We start from the raw sequence: 24,649 nt of genomic DNA, 5'->3' as shown, positions 1-24,649 counted from the left end.
AATTTAGAACATGGAATGCAGAACACAGAATTTAGAGTATAGAATACAGAATACTGTATATAGAATTTAGAATATAGAATGTAGAACACAGAACATAGAAAATAGAATACGGAATACAGAGTATACAATTTAGAATATAGAATGTAGAACACAGAATATAGAATATAGTATAAGGAATGCATAATGTAGAATACAGAAAATAGAATGTAGAACACAGAATATAGAATATGGGAAACAGAATACAGAACTCAGAATTTAGAACATGGAATGCAGAACTCAGAATTTAGAATATAGAATACAGAATACTGAATACCCAATTTAGAATATATAATGTAGAACACAGATTATAGAATATAGAAAAGAGAATATTGAATCCAGAATTTAGATCATGGAATGCAGAACACAGAATTTAGGATATAGAATATAGAACACAGAGCTTAGAATATAGAATACAGAATGCAGAATATAGAATTAAGTATAAAGAATGAATAACACAGAAAATTGAATATAGAATACAGAATATAGAACACAGTATATAGAAAAAGGAATGTAGAACTCAGGACTTAGAATATAGAATACAGAATACAGAATATAGAATTTAGAATATAGTATGTAAAACACAGAAAATAGAATATAGAGTACGGAAAGCAGAATATGGTATGTAGAACACAGAATTAATAATATAGTATACAGAATACTGAACGGAATGCAGAAAATTGAATTTAAATTATAGAATGAAGATCACAGAACATAGAATATAGATTAGAGTATATAGAAGCCAGAATTTTCAACATCGAATGCAGAACACAGAAATTAGAAAATAGAATACAGAATACTGAAAATAAAATTTAGGATATAGAACCTAGAACCCAGAATATAGAATATAGAATAAAGAATAGAGAACCAATAATTTAGAAAATGGAATGCAGAACGTAGAATTTAGAATATAGAATGTAGAACACAGAATTTAGAATATAGATTACGGAATGCAGAAAATACTATTTAAAATATACAAAAAGAACACAGAATATAGAATAGAGAATAGAGAATAGAGAACCCAGAATTGAGAACATTAAATTCAGAACACAGAATTTAGAATATAGAATACAGAATACTGAATACAGAAAAAAGTATATAGAATGTACAACACAGAATATAGAATATAAAATACGGAATGCAGAATATTGTATGTAGAATATAGAATGAAGAACACAAAATATCGAAGATAGTATAGAGAATATAGAATCCAGAATTTAGAACATGGAATGCAGAACACAGAATTTAGAGTATAGAATACAGAATACTGTATATAGAATTTAGAATATAGAATGTAGAACACAGAATATAGAATATAGAATACGTAATACAGAGTATACCATTTAGAATATAGAATGTAGAACACAGAATATGGAATATAGTATAAGGAATGCATAATGTAGAATACAGAAAATAGAATGTAGAACACAGAATATGGAATATGGGAAACAGAATACAGGACCCAGAATTTAGAACATGGAATGCAGAACACAGAATTTAGAATAAAGAATACAAAATACTGAATATAGAATTTTGAATTTAGAAAGTAGAACACAGAATATAGAGTTTAGAATTCGAAATGCAGAATATAGATTGTAGAACATCCAATGAAAAACCCAAAATTTTGTATATAGAATTGAGAATATAGAACACAGAATTTAAACATTGAATGTAGAACACATATTTAAGAATATAGTATACAGAATACTTAATATTGAATTTAGAATATAGAATGTAGAAAACAGAATATAGAATAGAGAATAGAGAATAGAGAACACAGAATTTCGAACATGAAATGCAGAACACAGAATTTAGAATAAAGAATACAAAATAGTGAATATAGAATTTAGAATTTAGAATGTAGAACACAGAATATAGAATATAGAATTCAAAATGAAGAATATAGACTGTAGAATATAGAATGAAAAGCCCCAAATTTGTATATAGAATTGAGAATATAGAACACACAATTTAAACATGGAATGTAGAACACATATATAAAAATATAGAATATAGAATACTGAATATAGAATTTAGAATATAGAATGTAGAGCACAGAATATAGAATATAGAATATAGAACACAGAAATTATAACATGGAATGCAGAACACAGAATTTAGAATATAGAATACAGAATACTGAATATAGAATTTAGAATATAGAATGTAGAACACAGAATGTAGAATATAGATTACGGAATGCAGAATATAGAATTTAGAATATAGAATGAAGAACACAGAATATTGAATAAAGATTACAAAATATAAACCCAGAATTTAGAACATAGAATGCAGAACAAAGAAATTTGAATATATAATACAGAATACTAAATATACAATTTAGATTATATAATGTAGAACACAGAATTTAGAATATAGAATAAAGAATATTGAACCAACAATTTAGAAAATGGAATGCTTAAAAGAGAATTCAGATTTTTGAATGTAGACACAGAGTTTAGAAAATAGAATACCGAATGCAGAATATAGAATTTAGAATACAGAATTAGGAACACAAAATTTAGAATATAGAATACAGTATATAGGACACAGAATATAGAAAAAGGAATGCAGAACTGAGAATGCAGGATATAGAATACAGAATACTGAATATACAATTTAGAATATAGAATGTAGTACACAGAATATCAAATAAAGAAGAGAGAATATAGAACCCAGAAGTTAGAGCATGGAATGCGGAACAAAGAATTTAGAATATAGAATATATAAAACTGAATATTGAATTTAGAACATTGAATGTAGAACACAGAATTTAGAATATAGAACACAGAATACTGAATATAGAATGTAGAATATAGAATTGTATCACAGAATTTAGAATATAGAATACAGAATACTGAATATTGAATTTAGAGTATAGAATTTAGAACACAGAAAATAGAGTATAGAATACGGAATGCAGAATAAAGAATGTAGAATAGAATGAAGAACGCAAAATATAGAATATAGGACAAAAAATATAGAACACAGAATTTAGAACATGGAATTCAGAACAGAGGATTTAGAATATAGAATACAGAATAATGAATACAGAATATAGAATATAGAATGAAGAACACAGAATATAGAATATAGAAAACGGAATGTAGAATATAAAATACAGAATATAGAATATAAAACACAGAATATAGAATTTGGAAAGAGAATACAGAATCCAGAATTCAGAACATGGATTACAGATCACAGAATTTAGAATATAGAATACAGAATTCTGAATATAGAATTTAGAATATTGAATGCGGAACACAGAATTTTGTATATAGAATACAAGATACTGAATATATAATTTAGAAAATGGAATGCAGAACACAGAATTTAGAATATAGAATACAGAATAATGAATATAGAATTTCGAATATAGAATGTAGAACACAGAATATAGAATAGAGAATAGAGAATATATAAACCAGAATTTAGAACATGGAAAGCAGAACACAGAATTTAGTGTATTGAATACAGAAATCTGTAAATAGAATTTAGAAAATAGAATGTAGAACACAGAATATAGAATATAGAATACGGAACACTGAGTATACAATTTAGAATATAGAATGTAAAACACAGAATACAGAATATAGAATAAGGAATGCATAATATGATATACAGAATATAGAATGTTGAACACAGAATATAGAATATGGAAAACAGAATACAGAACTCAGAATTTAGAGCATGGAATGCAGAACTCAGAATTTAGAATATATAATACAGAATACTGAATACACAGTTTAGAATATATAATGTAGAACACAGAATATAGAATATAAAATAGAGAATATTGAATCCAGAATTTAGATCATGGAATGCAGAACACAGAATTTAGAATATAGAATGTAGAACACAGAGCTTAGAATATAGAATACAGAATGCAGAATATAGAATTAAGAATATAGAATGAAGAACACAGAAAATTGAATATAAAATACAGGATACAGAACACAGTTTATAGAACAAGCAATGAAGAACTCAGGACTTAGAATATAGAATACAGAATACTGAATATATAATCTAGAATATAGAATGTATATCAGAGAATTTAGAATATAGAATACAGAATACTGAATATAGAATTTAGAATATAGAATGTAGAACACAGAATATAGAATATAGAACCCAGAATATAGAGCATGGAATGCAGAACACAGAATTTAGAATAAAGAATACAAAAGAGTGAAAATTGAATTTAGAATTTAGAATGTAGAACACAGAATAAAGAATATAGAATTCGAAATGCATAAAATAGAATGTAGAATATAGAATGAAGAACACAAAATTTAGTATATAGAATAAAGTATATAGAACACAATATTTAAACATGGAATGTAGAACACATATTTAAGACTATAGAATACAGTATACTGAATATAGAAATTAGAATATAGAATGTAGAACACAGAATATAGAATATAGAATAAGGAATGCATAATATGATATACAGAATATAGAATGTTGAACACAGAATATAGAAAATGGAAAACAGAATACAGAACTTAGAATTTAGAACATGGAATGCAGTACTCAGAATTTAGAATATATAATACAGAATGCTGAATACACAGTTTAGAATATATAATGTAGAACACAGAATATAGAATAGACAATATTGAATCCAGAATTTAGATCATGGAATGGAGAACACAGAATTTAGAATATAGAATGTAGAACACAGAGCTTAGAATATAGAATACAGAATGCAGAATATAGAATTAAGAATATAGAATAAAGAATACAGAAATTTGAATATAGAATAAAGGATATAGAACACAGTATATAGAACAAGGAATGCAGAACTCAGGACTTAGAATATAGAAAACAGAATACTGAATATATAATCTAGAATAAAGAATGTATATCACAGAATTTAGAATATAGATTACAGAATACTGAATATAGAATTTAGAATATAGAATGTAGAATACAGTATATAGAATATAGAACCCAGAATATAGAGCATGGAATGCAGAACACAGAATTTAGAATATAGAATACAGAATACTTAATATATAATCTAGAATATAGAATGTTTATCACAGAATTTAGAATATAGAATACAGAATACTGAATATAGAATTTTGAATTTAGAATGTAGAACACAGAATATAGAGTATAGAATTCGAAATGCAGAATATAGATTGTAGAATATCCAATGAAAACCCCAAAATTTTGTATATAGAATTGAGAATATACAACACAGAATTTAAACATGGAATGTAGAACACATATTTAAGAATATAGTATACAGAATACTTAATATAGATATTAGAATATAGAATGTAGAAAACAGAATATAGAATAGAGAATAGAGAATAGAGAACCCAAAATTTAGAACATGGAATGCAGAACACAGAATTTAGAATAAAGAATACAAAATAGTGAAAATAGAATTTAGAATTTAGAATGTAGAACACAGAAGATAGAATATAGAATTCGAAATGCAGAAAATAGAATGTAGAATATAGAATGAAGAACACAAAAATTAGTATATAGAATTAAGAATATAGAACACAATATTTAAACATGGAAAGTAGAACACATATTTAAGACTATAGAATACAGAATACTGAATATAGAAATTAGAATATAGAATGTAGAACACAGAATATAGAATATAGAATATAGAAACCAGAAATTATAACATGGAATGCATAACACTGAATTTAGAATATAGAATACAGAATACTGAATATAGAATTTAGAATATAGTATGTAGCACTCAGAATGTAGAATATAGAACACGGAATGCAGAATATAGAATTTAGAATATAGAATGAAGAACACAGAATATTAAATATAGATTACAAAATATAGAATCCAGAATTTAGAACATGAAATGCTGAACACCGAATTTAGAATATAGAATACAGAATACTGAATTTAGAATTTAGAATATAGAATGTAAAACACAGAATATAGTATATTGATTAGCGAATTCAGAATATAGAATTTGAATATAGAATAAAGAACACAGAATATAGAATATTGATTAGAGAATATAGAACCAAGGTATTAGAACATGGATTGCAGAACACAGAATTTAGAATATAGAATACAGAACACTGAATATAGAGTTTACAATATAGAATGTAGAACACAGAATATAGAATAGACGATAGAGAATATAGAAGCCAGAATTTAGAACATGGAATGCAGAACACAGAATTTAAAATACGGAATACAGAATACTGAAGATAGAATTTAGAGTATAGAATGTAGAACACAGAAATTAGAATATAGAATATGGAATGCAGAATATAGAATGTAGAATATAGAATGAAGAGCACAAAATATAGAATATAGGATAGAGAATATAGAAAACAGAATTTAGAACATGGAATGCAGAACACAGAATTTAGAATATAGAATACAGAATAATGAATACAGAATATAGAATATAGAATGAAGAACACAGAATATACAATATAGAATACGGAATGTAGAATATAGAATACAGAATATAAAATGTAGAACACAGAATTTAGAATATGGAAAACAGAATACAGAACTCAGAATGTAGAACATGGAATGCAGAACACATTATTTAGAATATAGACTACAGTATACTGTATATAGACATTAGAATATACAATATAGAACACAGAATATAGAATATAAAATACGGAATACTGGGTATACAATTTAGAACATAGAATGCGGAACACAGAATTTAGAATATATATTACAGAACACTGAATATAGATTTAGAACATGGAATGAAGAACACAGAATTTAGAATATAGAATACAAAATAATGCATATAGAATTTAGAATATAGAATGTAGAAAACAGAATATATAATAGAGAATAAAAATAGAGAATATAGAACCCAGAATTTAGAACATGGAATGCAGAACACAGAATTTAGAATATAGAATACAAAATACTGAATATAGAATTTTGAATTTAGAATGTAGAACACAGAATATAGAGTATAGAATTCGAAATGCAGAATATAGATTGTAGAATATCCAATGAAAAACCCAAAATTTTGTATATAGAATTGAGAATATAGAACACAGAATTTAAACATGGAATGTAGAACACATATTTAAGAATATAGTATACAGAATACTTAATATAGAAATTAGAATATACAATGTAGAAAACAGAATATAGAATAGAGAATAGAGAATAGAGAACCCAAAATTTAGAACATGGAATGCAGAACACAGAATTTAGAATAAAGAATACAAAATAGTGAAAATAGAATTTAAAATTTAGAATGTAGAACACAGAATATAGAATATAGAATTCGAAATGCAGAATATAGAATGTAGAATATAGAATGAAAAACCCAAAATTTTGTATATAGAATTGAGAATATAGAACACAGAATTTAAACATGGAATGTAGAACACATATTATAAATATAGAATACAGAATACTGAATATAGAATTTAGAATATATAATGTAGAGCACAGAATGTAGAATATAGAACACAGAAATTATAACATGGAATGCAGAACACAGATGTTAGAATATAGAATACAGTATACTGAATATTGAATTTAGAATATAGAATTTAGAACACGGAAAATAGTGTATAGAATACGGAATGCAGAATATAGAATGTAGAATATAGAATGAAGAACGCAAAATATAGAATATATGACAAAAAATATAGAACACAGAATTTAGAACATGGAATGCAGAACAGAGGATTTAGAATATAGAATAAAGAATAATGAATACAGAATATAGAATATAGAATGAAGAACACAGAATATAGAATAAAGAAAATGGAATGTAGAATATAAAATACAGAATATAGAATATAGAACACAGAATATACAATACGGAAAAGAGAATACAGAATCCAGAATTTAGAGCATGGATTACAGAACACAGAATTTAGAATAAAGAATACAGAATACTGAATATAGAATTTAGAATATTGAATGCGGAACACAGAATTTTGAATATAGAATACAATATACTGAATATATAATTTAGAAAATGGAATGCAAAACACAGAATTAAGAAAATAGAATACAGAATAATGAATATAGAATTTCGAATATAGAATGTAGAACACAGAATATAGAATAGAGAATAGAGAATATAGAATCCAGAATTTAGAACATGGAATGCAGAACACAGAATTTAGAGTATAGAATACAGAATACTGTATATAGAATATAGAATATAGAATGTAGAACACAGAACATAGAAAATAGAATACGGAATACAGAGTATACAATTTAGAATATAGAATGTAGAACACAGAATATAGAATATAGTATAAGGAATGCATAATGTAGAATACAGAAAATAGAATGTAGAACACAGAATATAGAATATGGGAAACAGAATACAGAACTCAGAATTTAGAACATGGAATGCAGAACTCAGAATTTAGAATATAGAATACAGAATACTGAATACCCAATTTAGAATATATAATGTAGAACACAGATTATAGAATATAGAAAAGAGAATATTGAATCCAGAATTTAGATCATGGAATGCAGAACACAGAATTTAGGATATAGAATATAGAACACAGAGCTTAGAATATAGAATACAGAATGCAGAATATAGAATTAAGTATAAAGAATGAATAACACAGAAAATTGAATATAGAATACAGGATATAGAACACAGTATATAGAACAAGGAATGTAGAACTCAGGACTTAGAATATAGAATACAGAATACAGAATATAGAATTTAGAATATAGTATGTAAAACACAGAAAATAGAATATAGAGTACGGAAAGCAGAATATGGCATGTAGAACACAGAATTAATAATATAGTATACAGAATACTGAACGGAATGCAGAAAATTGAATTTAAAGTATAGAATGAAGATCACAGAACATAGAATATAGAATAGAGTATATAGAAGCCGGAATTTTCAACATCGAATGCAGAACACAGAAATTAGAAAATAGAATACAGAATACTGAAAATAAAATTTAGGATATAGAACCTAGAACCCAGAATATAGAATATAGAATAGAGAATAGAGAACCAATAATTTAGAAAATGGAATGCAGAACGTAGAATTTAGAATATAGAATGTAGAACACAGAATTTAGAATATAGATTACGGAATGCAGAAAATACTATTTAAAATATAGAAAAAGAACACAGTATATAGAATAGAGAATAGAGAATAGAGAACCCAGAATTGAGAACATTAAATTCAGAACACAGAATTTAGAATATAGAATACAGAATACTGAATACAGAAAAAAGTATATAGAATGTACAACAAAGAATATAGAATGTAAAATACGGAATGCAGAATATTGTATGTAGAATATAGAATGAAGAACACAAAATATCGAAGATAGTATAGAGAATATAGAATCCAGAATTTAGAACATGGAATGCAGAACACAGAATTTAGAGTATAGAATACAGAATACTGTATATAGAATTTAGAATATAGAATGTAGAACACAGAATATAGAATATAGAATACGTAATACAGAGTATACCATTTAGAATATAGAATGTAGAACACAGAATATGGAATATAGTATAAGGAATGCATAATGTAGAATACAGAAAATAGAATGTAGAACACAGAATATGGAATATGGGAAACAGAATACAGAACCCAGAATTTAAAACATGGAATGCAGAACCCAGAATTTAGAGTATAGAATACACAATACTCTATATAGAATTTAGAATATAGAATGTAGAACACAGAATATAGAATATAGAATACGGAATAGTGAGTATACAATTTAGAACATAGAATGCGGAACACAGAATTTAGAATATATATTACAGAATTCTGAATATAGATTTAGAACATGGAATGAAAAACACAGAATTTAGAATATAGAAAACAGAATACTGAATATAGAATTCAGAATATAGAATTTAGTACAAAAAATTTAGAATATAGAATACAGAATACTGAATATATAATCTAGAATATAGAATGTTTATCACAGAATTTAGAATATAGAATACAGAATACTGAATATAGAATTTTGAATTTAGAATGTAGAACACAGAATATAGAGTATAGAATTCGAAATGCAGAATATAGATTGTAGAATATCCAATGAAAACCCCAAAATTTTGTATATAGAATTGAGAATATAGAATACAGAATTTAAACATGGAATGTAGAACACATATTTAAGAATATAGTATACAGAATACTTAATATAGATATTAGAATATAGAATGTAGAAAACAGAATATAGAATAGAGAATAGAGAATAGAGAACCCAAAATTTAGAACATGGAATGCAGAACACAGAATTTAGAATAAAGAATACAAAATAGTGAAAATAGAATTTAGAATTTAGAATGTAGAACACAGAAGATAGAATATAGAATTCGAAATGCAGAAAATAGAATGTAGAATATAGAATGAAGAACACAAAAATTAGTATATAGAATTAAGAATATAGAACACAATATTTAAACATGGAAAGTAGAACACATATTTAAGACTATAGAATACAGAATACTGAATATAGAAATTAGAATATAGAATGTAGAACACAGAATATAGAATATAGAATATAGAAACCAGAAATTATAACATGGAATGCATAACACTGAATTTAGAATATAGAATACAGAATACTGAATATAGAATTTAGAATATAGTATGTAGCACTCAGAATGTAGAATATAGAATACGGAATGCAGAATATAGAATTTAGAATATAGAATGAAGAACACAGAATATTAAATATAGATTACAAAATATAGAATCCAGAATTTAGAACATGAAATGCTGAACACCGAATTTAGAATATAGAATACAGAATACTGAATTTAGAATTTAGAATATAGAATGTAAAACACAGAATATAGTATATTGATTAGCGAATTCAGAATATAGAATTTGAATATAGAATAAAGAACACAGAATATAGAATATTGATTAGAGAATATAGAACCAAGGTATTAGAACATGGATTGCAGAACACAGAATTTAGAATATAGAATACAGAACACTGAATATAGAGTTTACAATATAGAATGTAGAACACAGAATATAGAATAGAGGATAGAGAATATAGAAGCCAGAATTTAGAACATGGAATGCAGAACACAGAATTTAAAATACGGAATACAGAATACTGAAGATAGAATTTAGAGTATAGAATGTAGAACACAGAAATTAGAATATAGAATATGGAATGCAGAATATAGAATGTAGAATATAGAATGAAGAACACAAAATATAGAATATAGGAGAGAGAATATAGAAAACAGAATTTAGAACATGGAATGCAGAACACAGAATTTAGAATATAGAATAGAGAATAATGAATACAGAATATAGAATATAGAATGAAGAACACAGAATATACAATATAGAATACGGAATGTAGAATATAGAATACAGAATATAAAATGTAGAACACAGAATTTAGAATATGGAAAACAGAATACAGAACTCAGAATGTAGAACATGGAATGCAGAACACATTATTTAGAATATAGACTACAGTATACTGTATATAGACATTAGAATATACAATATAGAACACAGAATATAGAATATAAAATACGGAATACTGGGTATACAATTTAGAACATAAAATGCGGAACACAGAAATTAGAATATATATTACAGAACACTGAATATAGATTTAGAACATGGAATGAAGAACACAGAATTTAGAATATAGAATACAAAATACTGAATATAGAATTTAGAATATAGAATGTAGAAAACAGAATATAGAATAGAGAATAAAAATAGAGAATATAGAACCCAGAATTTAGAACATGGAATGCAGAACACAGAATTTAGAATAAAGAATAAAAAATATTGAATATAGAATTTTGAATTTAGAATGTAGAACACAGAATATAGAGTATAGAATTCGAAATGCAGAATATAGATTGTAGAATATCCAATGAAAACCCCAAAATTTTGTATATAGAATTGAGAATATAGAACACAGAATTTAAACATGGAATGTAGAACACATATTTAAGAATATAGTATACAGAATACTTAATATAGATATTAGAATATAGAATGTAGAAAACAGAATATAGAATAGAGAATATAGAATAGAGAACTCAAAATTTAGAACAGGGAATGCAGAACACAGAATTTAGAATAAAGAATACAAAATAGTGAAAATAGAATTTAGAATTTAGAATGTAGAACACAGAAGATAGAATATAGAATTCGAAATGCAGAAAATAGAATGTAGAATATAGAATGAAGAACACAAAAATTAGTGTATAGAATTAAGAATATAGAACACAATATTTAAACATGGAAGGTAGAACACATATTTAAGACTATAGAATACAGAATACTGAATATAGAAATTAGAATATAGAATGTAGAACACAGACTATAGAATATAGAATATAGAAACCAGAAATTATAACATGGAATGCATAACACTGAATTTAGAATATAGAATACAGAATACTGAATATAGAATTTAGAATATAGTATGTAGCACTCAGAATGTAGAATATAGAATACGGAATGCAGAATATAGAATTTAGAATATAGAATGAAGAACACAGAATATTAAATATAGATTACAAAATATAGAATCCAGAATTTAGAACATGAAATGCTGAACACCGAATTTAGAATATAGAATACAGAATACTGAATTTAGAATTTAGAATATAGAATGTAAAACACAGAATATAGTATATTGATTAGCGAATTCAGAATATAGAATTTGAATATAGAATAAAGAACACAGAATATAGAATATTGATTAGAGAATATAGAACCAAGGTATTAGAACATGGATTGCAGAACACAGAATTTAGAATATAGAATACAGAACACTGAATATAGAGTTTACAATATAGAATGTATTACACAGAATATAGAATAGACGATAGAGAATATAGAAGCCAGAATTTAGAACATGGAATGCAGAACACAGAATTTAAAATACGGAATAAAGAATACTGAAGATAGAATTTAGAGTATAGAATGTAGAACACAGAAATTAGAATATAGAATATGGAATGCAGAATATAGAATGTAGAATATAGAATGAAGAACACAAAATATAGAATATAGGAGAGAGAATATAGAAAACAGAATTTAGAACATGGAATGCAGAACACAGAATTTAGAATATAGAATAGAGAATAATGAATACAGAATATAGAATATAGAATGAAGAACACAGAATATACAATATAGAATACGGAATGTAGAATATAGAATACAGAATATAAAATGTAGAACACAGAATTTAGAATATGGAAAACAGAATACAGAACTCAGAATGTAGAACATGGAATGCAGAACACATTATTTAGAATATAGACTACAGTATACTGTATATAGACATTAGAATATACAATATAGAACACAGAATATAGAATATAAAATACGGAATACTGGGTATACAATTTAGAACATAGAATGCGGAACACAGAATTTAGAATATATATTACAGAACACTGAATATAGATTTAGAACATGGAATGAAGAACACAGTATTTAGAATATAGAATACAAAATACTGAATATAGAATTTAGAATATAGAATGTAGAAAACAGAATATAGAATAGAGAATAAAAATAGAGAATATAGAACCCAGAATTTAGAACATGGAATGCAGAACACAGAATTTAGAATAAAGAATACAAAATACTGAATATAGAATTTTGAATTTAGAATGTAGAACACAGAATATAGAGTATAGAATTCGAAATGCAGAATATAGATTGTAGAATATCCAATGAAAAACCCAAAATTTTGTATATAGAATTGAGAATATAGAACACAGAATTTAAACATGGAATGTAGAACACATATTTAAGAATATAGTATACAGAATACTTAATATAGAAATTAGAATATAGAATGTAGAAAACAGAATATAGAATAGAGAATAGAGAATAGAGAACCCAAAATTTAGAACATGGAATGCAGAACACAGAATTTAGAATAAAGAATACAAAATAGTGAAAATAGAATTTAGAATTTAGAATGTAGAACACAGAATATAGAATATAGAATTCGAAATGCAGAATATAGAATGTAGAATATAGAATGAAGAGCACAAAATATAGAATATAGGATAGAGAATATAGAAAACAGAATTTAGAACATGGAATGCAGAACACAGAATTTAGAATATAGAATACAGAATAATGAATACAGAATATAGAATATAGAATGAAGAACACAGAATATACAATATAGAATACGGAATGTAGAATATAGAATACAGAATATAAAATGTAGAACACAGAATTTAGAATATGGAAAACAGAATACAGAACTCAGAATGTAGAACATGGAATGCAGAACACATTATTTAGAATATAGACTACAGTATACTGTATATAGACATTAGAATATACAATATAGAACACAGAATATAGAATATAAAATACGGAATACTGGGTATACAATTTAGAACATAGAATGCGGAACACAGAATTTAGAATATATATTACAGAACACTGAATATAGATTTAGAACATGGAATGAAGAACACAGAATTTAGAATATAGAATACAAAATAATGCATATAGAATTTAGAATATAGAATGTAGAAAACAGAATATATAATAGAGAATAAAAATAGAGAATATAGAACCCAGAATTTAGAACATGGAATGCAGAACACAGAATTTAGAATATAGAATACAAAATACTGAATATAGAATTTTGAATTTAGAATGTAGAACACAGAATATAGAGTATAGAATTCGAAATGCAGAATATAGATTGTAGAATATCCAATGAAAAACCCAAAATTTTGTATATAGAATTGAGAATATAGAACACAGAATTTAAACATGGAATGTAGAACACATATTTAAGAATATAGTATACAGAATACTTAATATAGAAATTAGAATATACAATGTAGAAAACAGAATATAGAATAGAGAATAGAGAATAGAGAACCCAAAATTTAGAACATGGAATGCAGAACACAGAATTTAGAATAAAGAATACAAAATAGTGAAAATAGAATTTAAAATTTAGAATGTAGAACACAGAATATAGAATATAGAATTCGAAATGCAGAATATAGAATGTAGAATATAGAATGAAAAACCCAAAATTTTGTATATAGAATTGAGAATATAGAACACAGAATTTAAACATGGAATGTAGAACACATATTATAAATATAGAATACAGAATACTGAATATAGAATTTAGAATATATAATGTAGAGCACAGAATGTAGAATATAGAACACAGAAATTATAACATGGAATGCAGAACACAGATGTTAGAATATAGAATACAGTATACTGAATATTGAATTTAGAATATAGAATTTAGAACACGGAAAATAGTGTATAGAATACGGAATGCAGAATATAGAATGTAGAATATAGAATGAAGAACGCAAAATATAGAATATATGACAAAAAATATAGAACACAGAATTTAGAACATGGAATGCAGAACAGAGGATTTAGAATATAGAATAAAGAATAATGAATACAGAATATAGAATATAGAATGAAGAACACAGAATATAGAATAAAGAAAATGGAATGTAGAATATAAAATACAGAATATAGAATATAGAACACAGAATATACAATACGGAAAAGAGAATACAGAATCCAGAATTTAGAGCATGGATTACAGAACACAGAATTTAGAATAAAGAATACAGAATACTGAATATAGAATTTAGAATATTGAATGCGGAACACAGAATTTTGAATATAGAATACAATATACTGAATATATAATTTAGAAAATGGAATGCAAAACACAGAATTAAGAAAATAGAATACAGAATAATGAATATAGAATTTCGAATATAGAATGTAGAACACAGAATATAGAATAGAGAATAGAGAATATAGAATCCAGAATTTAGAACATGGAATGCAGAACACAGAATTTAGAGTATAGAATACAGAATACTGTATATAGAATATAGAATATAGAATGTAGAACACAGAACATAGAAAATAGAATACGGAATACAGAGTATACAATTTAGAATATAGAATGTAGAACACAGAATATAGAATATAGTATAAGGAATGCATAATGTAGAATACAGAAAATAGAATGTAGAACACAGAATATAGAATATGGGAAACAGAATACAGAACTCAGAATTTAGAACATGGAATGCAGAACTCAGAATTTAGAATATAGAATACAGAATACTGAATACCCAATTTAGAATATATAATGTAGAACACAGATTATAGAATATAGAAAAGAGAATATTGAATCCAGAATTTAGATCATGGAATGCAGAACACAGAATTTAGGATATAGAATATAGAACACAGAGCTTAGAATATAGAATACAGAATGCAGAATATAGAATTAAGTATAAAGAATGAATAACACAGAAAATTGAATATAGAATACAGGATATAGAACACAGTATATAGAACAAGGAATGTAGAACTCAGGACTTAGAATATAGAATACAGAATACAGAATATAGAATTTAGAATATAGTATGTAAAACACAGAAAATAGAATATAGAGTACGGAAAGCAGAATATGGCATGTAGAACACAGAATTAATAATATAGTATACAGAATACTGAACGGAATGCAGAAAATTGAATTTAAAGTATAGAATGAAGATCACAGAACATAGAATATAGAATAGAGTATATAGAAGCCGGAATTTTCAACATCGAATGCAGAACACAGAAATTAGAAAATAGAATACAGAATACTGAAAATAAAATTTAGGATATAGAACCTAGAACCCAGAATATAGAATATAGAATAGAGAATAGAGAACCAATAATTTAGAAAATGGAATGCAGAACGTAGAATTTAGAATATAGAATGTAGAACACAGAATTTAGAATATAGATTACGGAATGCAGAAAATACTATTTAAAATATAGAAAAAGAACACAGTATATAGAATAGAGAATAGAGAATAGAGAACCCAGAATTGAGAACATTAAATTCAGAACACAGAATTTAGAATATAGAATACAGAATACTGAATACAGAAAAAAGTATATAGAATGTACAACAAAGAATATAGAATGTAAAATACGGAATGCAGAATATTGTATGTAGAATATAGAATGAAGAACACAAAATATCGAAGATAGTATAGAGAATATAGAATCCAGAATTTAGAACATGGAATGCAGAACACAGAATTTAGAGTATAGAATACAGAATACTGTATATAGAATTTAGAATATAGAATGTAGAACACAGAATATAGAATATAGAATACGTAATACAGAGTATACCATTTAGAATATAGAATGTAGAACACAGAATATGGAATATAGTATAAGGAATGCATAATGTAGAATACAGAAAATAGAATGTAGAACACAGAATATGGAATATGGGAAACAGAATACAGAACCCAGAATTTAAAACATGGAATGCAGAACCCAGAATTTAGAGTATAGAATACACAATACTCTATATAGAATTTAGAATATAGAATGTAGAACACAGAATATAGAATATAGAATACGGAATAGTGAGTATAAAATTTAGAACATAGAATGCGGAACACAGAATTTAGAATATATATTACAGAATTCTGAATATAGATTTAGAACATGGAATGAAAAACACAGAATTTAGAATATAGAAAACAGAATACTGAATATAGAATTCAGAATATAGAATTTAGTACAAAAAATTTAGAATATAGAATACAGAATACTGAATATATAATCTAGAATATAGAATGTTTATCACAGAATTTAGAATATAGAATACAGAATACTGAATATAGAATTTTGAATTTAGAATGTAGAACACAGAATATAGAGTATAGAATTCGAAATGCAGAATATAGATTGTAGAATATCCAATGAAAACCCCAAAATTTTGTATATAGAATTGAGAATATAGAATACAGAATTTAAACATGGAATGTAGAACACATATTTAAGAATATAGTATACAGAATACTTAATATAGATATTAGAATATAGAATGTAGAAAACAGAATATAGAATAGAGAATAGAGAATAGAGAACCCAAAATTTAGAACATGGAATGCAGAACACAGAATTTAGAATAAAGAATACAAAATAGTGAAAATAGAATTTAGAATTTAGAATGTAGAACACAGAAGATAGAATATAGAATTCGAAATGCAGAAAATAGAATGTAGAATATAGAATGAAGAACACAAAAATTAGTATATAGAATTAAGAATATAGAACACAATATTTAAACATGGAAAGTAGAACACATATTTAAGACTATAGAATACAGAATACTGAATATAGAAATTAGAATATAGAATGTAGAACACAGAATATAGAATATAGAATATAGAAACCAGAAATTATAACATGGAATGCATAACACTGAATTTAGAATATAGAATACAGAATACTGAATATAGAATTTAGAATATAGTATGTAGCACTCAGAATGTAGAATATAGAATACGGAATGCAGAATATAGAATTTAGAATATAGAATGAAGAACACAGAATATTAAATATAGATTACAAAATATAGAATCCAGAATTTAGAACATGAAATGCTGAACACCGAATTTAGAATATAGAATACAGAATACTGAATTTAGAATTTAGAATATAGAATGTAAAACACAGAATATAGTATATTGATTAGCGAATTCAGAATATAGAATTTGAATATAGAATAAAGAACACAGAATATAGAATATTGATTAGAGAATATAGAACCAAGGTATTAGAACATGGATTGCAGAACACAGAATTTAGAATATAGAATACAGAACACTGAATATAGAGTTTACAATATAGAATGTAGAACACAGAATATAGAATAGAGGATAGAGAATATAGAAGCCAGAATTTAGAACATGGAATGCAGAACACAGAATTTAAAATACGGAATACAGAATACTGAAGATAGAATTTAGAGTATAGAATGTAGAACACAGAAATTAGAATATAGAATATGGAATGCAGAATATAGAATGTAGAATATAGAATGAAGAACACAAAATATAGAATATAGGAGAGAGAATATAGAAAACAGAATTTAGAACATGGAATGCAGAACACAGAATTTAGAATATAGAATAGAGAATAATGAATACAGAATATAGAATATAGAATGAAGAACACAGAATATACAATATAGAATACGGAATGTAGAATATAGAATACAGAATATAAAATGTAGAACACAGAATTTAGAATATGGAAAACAGAATACAGAACTCAGAATGTAGAACATGGAATGCAGAACACATTATTTAGAATATAGACTACAGTATACTGTATATAGACATTAGAATATACAATATAGAACACAGAATATAGAATATAAAATACGGAATACTGGGTATACAATTTAGAACATAAAATGCGGAACACAGAAATTAGAATATATATTACAGAACACTGAATATAGATTTAGAACATGGAATGAAGAACACAGAATTTAGAATATAGAATACAAAATACTGAATATAGAATTTAGAATATAGAATGTAGAAAACAGAATATAGAATAGAGAATAAAAATAGAGAATATAGAACCCAGAATTTAGAACATGGAATGCAGAACACAGAATTTAGAATAAAGAATAAAAAATATTGAATATAGAATTTTGAATTTAGAATGTAGAACACAGAATATAGAGTATAGAATTCGAAATGCAGAATATAGATTGTAGAATATCCAATGAAAACCCCAAAATTTTGTATATAGAATTGAGAATATAGAACACAGAATTTAAACATGGAATGTAGAACACATATTTAAGAATATAGTATACAGAATACTTAATATAGATATTAGAATATAGAATGTAGAAAACAGAATATAGAATAGAGAATATAGAATAGAGAACTCAAAATTTAGAACAGGGAATGCAGAACACAGAATTTAGAATAAAGAATACAAAATAGTGAAAATAGAATTTAGAATTTAGAATGTAGAACACAGAAGATAGAATATAGAATTCGAAATGCAGAAAATAGAATGTAGAATATAGAATGAAGAACACAAAAATTAGTGTATAGAATTAAGAATATAGAACACAATATTTAAACATGGAAGGTAGAACACATATTTAAGACTATAGAATACAGAATACTGAATATAGAAATTAGAATATAGAATGTAGAACACAGACTATAGAATATAGAATATAGAAACCAGAAATTATAACATGGAATGCATAACACTGAATTTAGAATATAGAATACAGAATACTGAATATAGAATTTAGAATATAGTATGTAGCACTCAGAATGTAGAATATAGAATACGGAATGCAGAATATAGAATTTAGAATATAGAATGAAGAACACAGAATATTAAATATAGATTACAAAATATAGAATCCAGAATTTAGAACATGAAATGCTGAACACCGAATTTAGAATATAGAATACAGAATACTGAATTTAGAATTTAGAATATAGAATGTAAAACACAGAATATAGTATATTGATTAGCGAATTCAGAATATAGAATTTGAATATAGAATAAAGAACACAGAATATAGAATATTGATTAGAGAATATAGAACCAAGGTATTAGAACATGGATTGCAGAACACAGAATTTAGAATATAGAATACAGAACACTGAATATAGAGTTTACAATATAGAATGTATTACACAGAATATAGAATAGACGATAGAGAATATAGAAGCCAGAATTTAGAACATGGAATGCAGAACACAGAATTTAAAATACGGAATAAAGAATACTGAAGATAGAATTTAGAGTATAGAATGTAGAACACAGAAATTAGAATATAGAATATGGAATGCAGAATATAGAATGTAGAATATAGAATGAAGAACACAAAATATAGAATATAGGAGAGAGAATATAGAAAACAGAATTTAGAACATGGAATGCAGAACACAGAATTTAGAATATAGAATAGAGAATAATGAATACAGAATATAGAATATAGAATGAAGAACACAGAATATACAATATAGAATACGGAATGTAGAATATAGAATACAGAATATAAAATGTAGAACACAGAATTTAGAATATGGAAAACAGAATACAGAACTCAGAATGTAGAACATGGAATGCAGAACACATTATTTAGAATATAGACTACAGTATACTGTATATAGACATTAGAATATACAATATAGAACACAGAATATAGAATATAAAATACGGAATACTGGGTATACAATTTAGAACATAGAATGCGGAACACAGAATTTAGAATATATATTACAGAACACTGAATATAGATTTAGAACATGGAATGAAGAACACAGTATTTAGAATATAGAATACAAAATACTGAATATAGAATTTAGAATATAGAATGTAGAAAACAGAATATAGAATAGAGAATAAAAATAGAGAATATAGAACCCAGAATTTAGAACATGGAATGCAGAACACAGAATTTAGAATAAAGAATACAAAATACTGAATATAGAATTTTGAATTTAGAATGTAGAACACAGAATATAGAGTATAGAATTCGAAATGCAGAATATAGATTGTAGAATATCCAATGAAAAACCCAAAATTTTGTATATAGAATTGAGAATATAGAACACAGAATTTAAACATGGAATGTAGAACACATATTTAAGAATATAGTATACAGAATACTTAATATAGAAATTAGAATATAGAATGTAGAAAACAGAATATAGAATAGAGAATAGAGAATAGAGAACCCAAAATTTAGAACATGGAATGCAGAACACAGAATTTAGAATAAAGAATACAAAATAGTGAAAATAGAATTTAGAATTTAGAATGTAGAACACAGAATATAGAATATAGAATTCGAAATGCAGAATATAGAATGTAGAATATAGAATGAAAAACCCAAAATTTTGTATATAGAATTGAGAATATAGAACACAGAATTTAAACATGGAATGTAGAACACATATTATAAATATAGAATACAGAATACTGAATATAGAATTTAGAATATAGAATGTAGAGCACAGAATATAGAATATAGAATATAGAACACAGAAATTATAACATGGAATGCAGAACACAGATTTTAGAATATAGAATACAGTATACTGAATATTGAATTTAGAATATAGAATTTAGAACACGGAAAATAGTGTATAGAGTACGGAATGCAGAATATAGAATGTAGAATATAGAATGAAGAACGCAAAATATAGAATATATGACAAAAAATATAGAACACAGAATTTAGAACATGGAATGCAGAACAGAGGATTTAGAATATAGAATAAAGAATAATGAATACAGAATATAAAATATAGAATGAACACAGAATATAGAATAAAGAAAATGGAATGTAGAATATAAAAAAGAGAATATATAATATAAAACACAGAATATAGGATTTGGAAAGAGAATACAGAATCCAGAATTCAGAACATGGATTACAGAACACAGAATTTAGAATATAGAATACAGAATACTGAATATAGAATTTAGAATATTGAATGCGGAACACAGAATTTTGTATATAGAATACAATATACTGAATATATAATTTAGAAAATGGAATGCAGAACACAGAATTTAGAATATAGAAAACAGAATAATGAATATAGAATTTCGAATATAGAATGTAGAACACATAATATAGAATAGACAATAGAGAATATATAACCCAGAATTTAGAACATGGAATGCAGAACACAGAATTTAGTGTATTGAATACAGAATTCTGTAAATAGAATTTAGAAAATAGAATGTAGAACACAGAATATAGAATATAGAATAGGGAACACTGAGAATACAATTTAGAATATAGAACGTAAAACACAGAATACAGAATATAGAATAAGGAATGCATAATATGATATAGATAATATAGAATGTTGAACACAGAATATAGAATATGGAAAACAGAATACAGAACTCAGAATTTAGAACATGGAATGCAGAACTCAGAATTTAAAATATATAATAAAGAATACTGAATACACAGTTTAGAATATATAATGTAGAACACAGAATATAGAATATAGAATAGAGAATATTGAATCCAGAATTTAGATCATGGAATGCAGAACACAGAATTTAGAATATAGAATGTAGAACACAGAGCTTCGAATATAGAATACAGAATGCAGAATATAGAATTAAGAATATAGAATGAAGAACAAAGAAAATTGAATATAGAATACAGGATATAGAACACAGTATATAGAACAAGCAATGCAGAACTCAGGACTTAGAATATAGAATACAGAATACTGAATATATAATCAAGAATGTAGAATGTATATGACAGAATTTAGAATATAGAATACAGAATACTGAATAAACAGTTTAGAATATATAATGTAGAATACAGAATATAGAATATAGAATATTGAATCCAGAATTTAGATCATGGAATGCAGAACACAGAATTTAGTATATAGAATGAAGAACCCAGAGCTTAGAATACAGAATACAGAATGCAGAAAATAGAATTAAGAATATAGAATGAAGAACACAGAAAATTGAATATAGAATACAGGATATAGAACACAGTATATAGAACAAGGAATGTAGAACTCAGTACTTAGAATATAGAATACAGAATACAGAATATAGAATTTAGAATATAATATGTAAAACACAGAAAATAAAATATAGGGTACGGAAAGCAGAATATGGCATGTAGAACACAGAATTTATAATATAGTATACAGAATACTGAACGGAATGCAGAAAATTGAATTAAAAGTATAGAATGAAGATCACAGAACATAGAATATAGAATAGAGTATATAGAAGCCAGAATTTTCAACATCGAATGCAGAACACAGAATTTAGAAAATAGAATACAGAATACTGAAAATAAAATTTAGGATATAGAACCTAGAACCCAGAATATAGAATAGAGAATAGAGAATATAGAACCAATAATTTAGAAAATGGAATGCAGAACGTAGAATTTAGAATATAGAATGTAGAACACAGAATTTAGAATATAGATTACAGAATGCAAAAAATCCAATTATAATATAGAAAAAGAACACAGTATATAGAATACTGAATAGAGAATAGAGAACCCAGAATTGAGAACATTAAATTCAGAACACAGAATTTAGAATATAGAATAAAGAATACTGAATACAGAAGAAAGTATATACAATGTACAACACTGAATATAGAATATAAAGTACGGAATGCAGAATATTGTATATAGAATATAGAATGAAGAACACAAAATATCGAAGATAGTATAGAGAATATAGAATCCAGAATTTAGAACATGGAATGCAGAACACAGAATTTAGAGTATAGAATACAGAATACTGTATATAGAATTTAGAATATAGAATGTAGAACACAGAATATAGAATATAGAATACGGAATACAGAGTATACCATTTAGAATATAGAATGTAGAACATAGAATATAGAATATAGTATAAGGAATGCATTATGTAGAATACAGAAAATAGAATGTAGAACACAGAATATGGAATATGGGAAACAGAATACAGAACCCAGAATTTAAAACATGGAATGCAGAACCCAGAATTTAGAGTATAGAATAAACAATACTCTATATAGAATTTAGAATATAGAATGTAGAACACAGAATATAGAATATAGAATACGGAATACTGAATATACAATTAAGAATATAGAATGCGGAACACAGAATTTAGAATATAGAATACAGAATACTGAATGTAGAATTTAGAATATAGAATGTAAAACACAGAATATAGTATATTGATTAACGAATTCAGAATATAGAATTTAGAATAT

Source organism: Vicugna pacos, unplaced genomic scaffold (assembly GCF_048564905.1).
Source record: "Vicugna pacos unplaced genomic scaffold, VicPac4 scaffold_19, whole genome shotgun sequence".
NCBI lineage: Eukaryota > Metazoa > Chordata > Mammalia > Artiodactyla > Camelidae > Vicugna > Vicugna pacos.
This window is presented reverse-complemented; position numbering follows the sequence as displayed.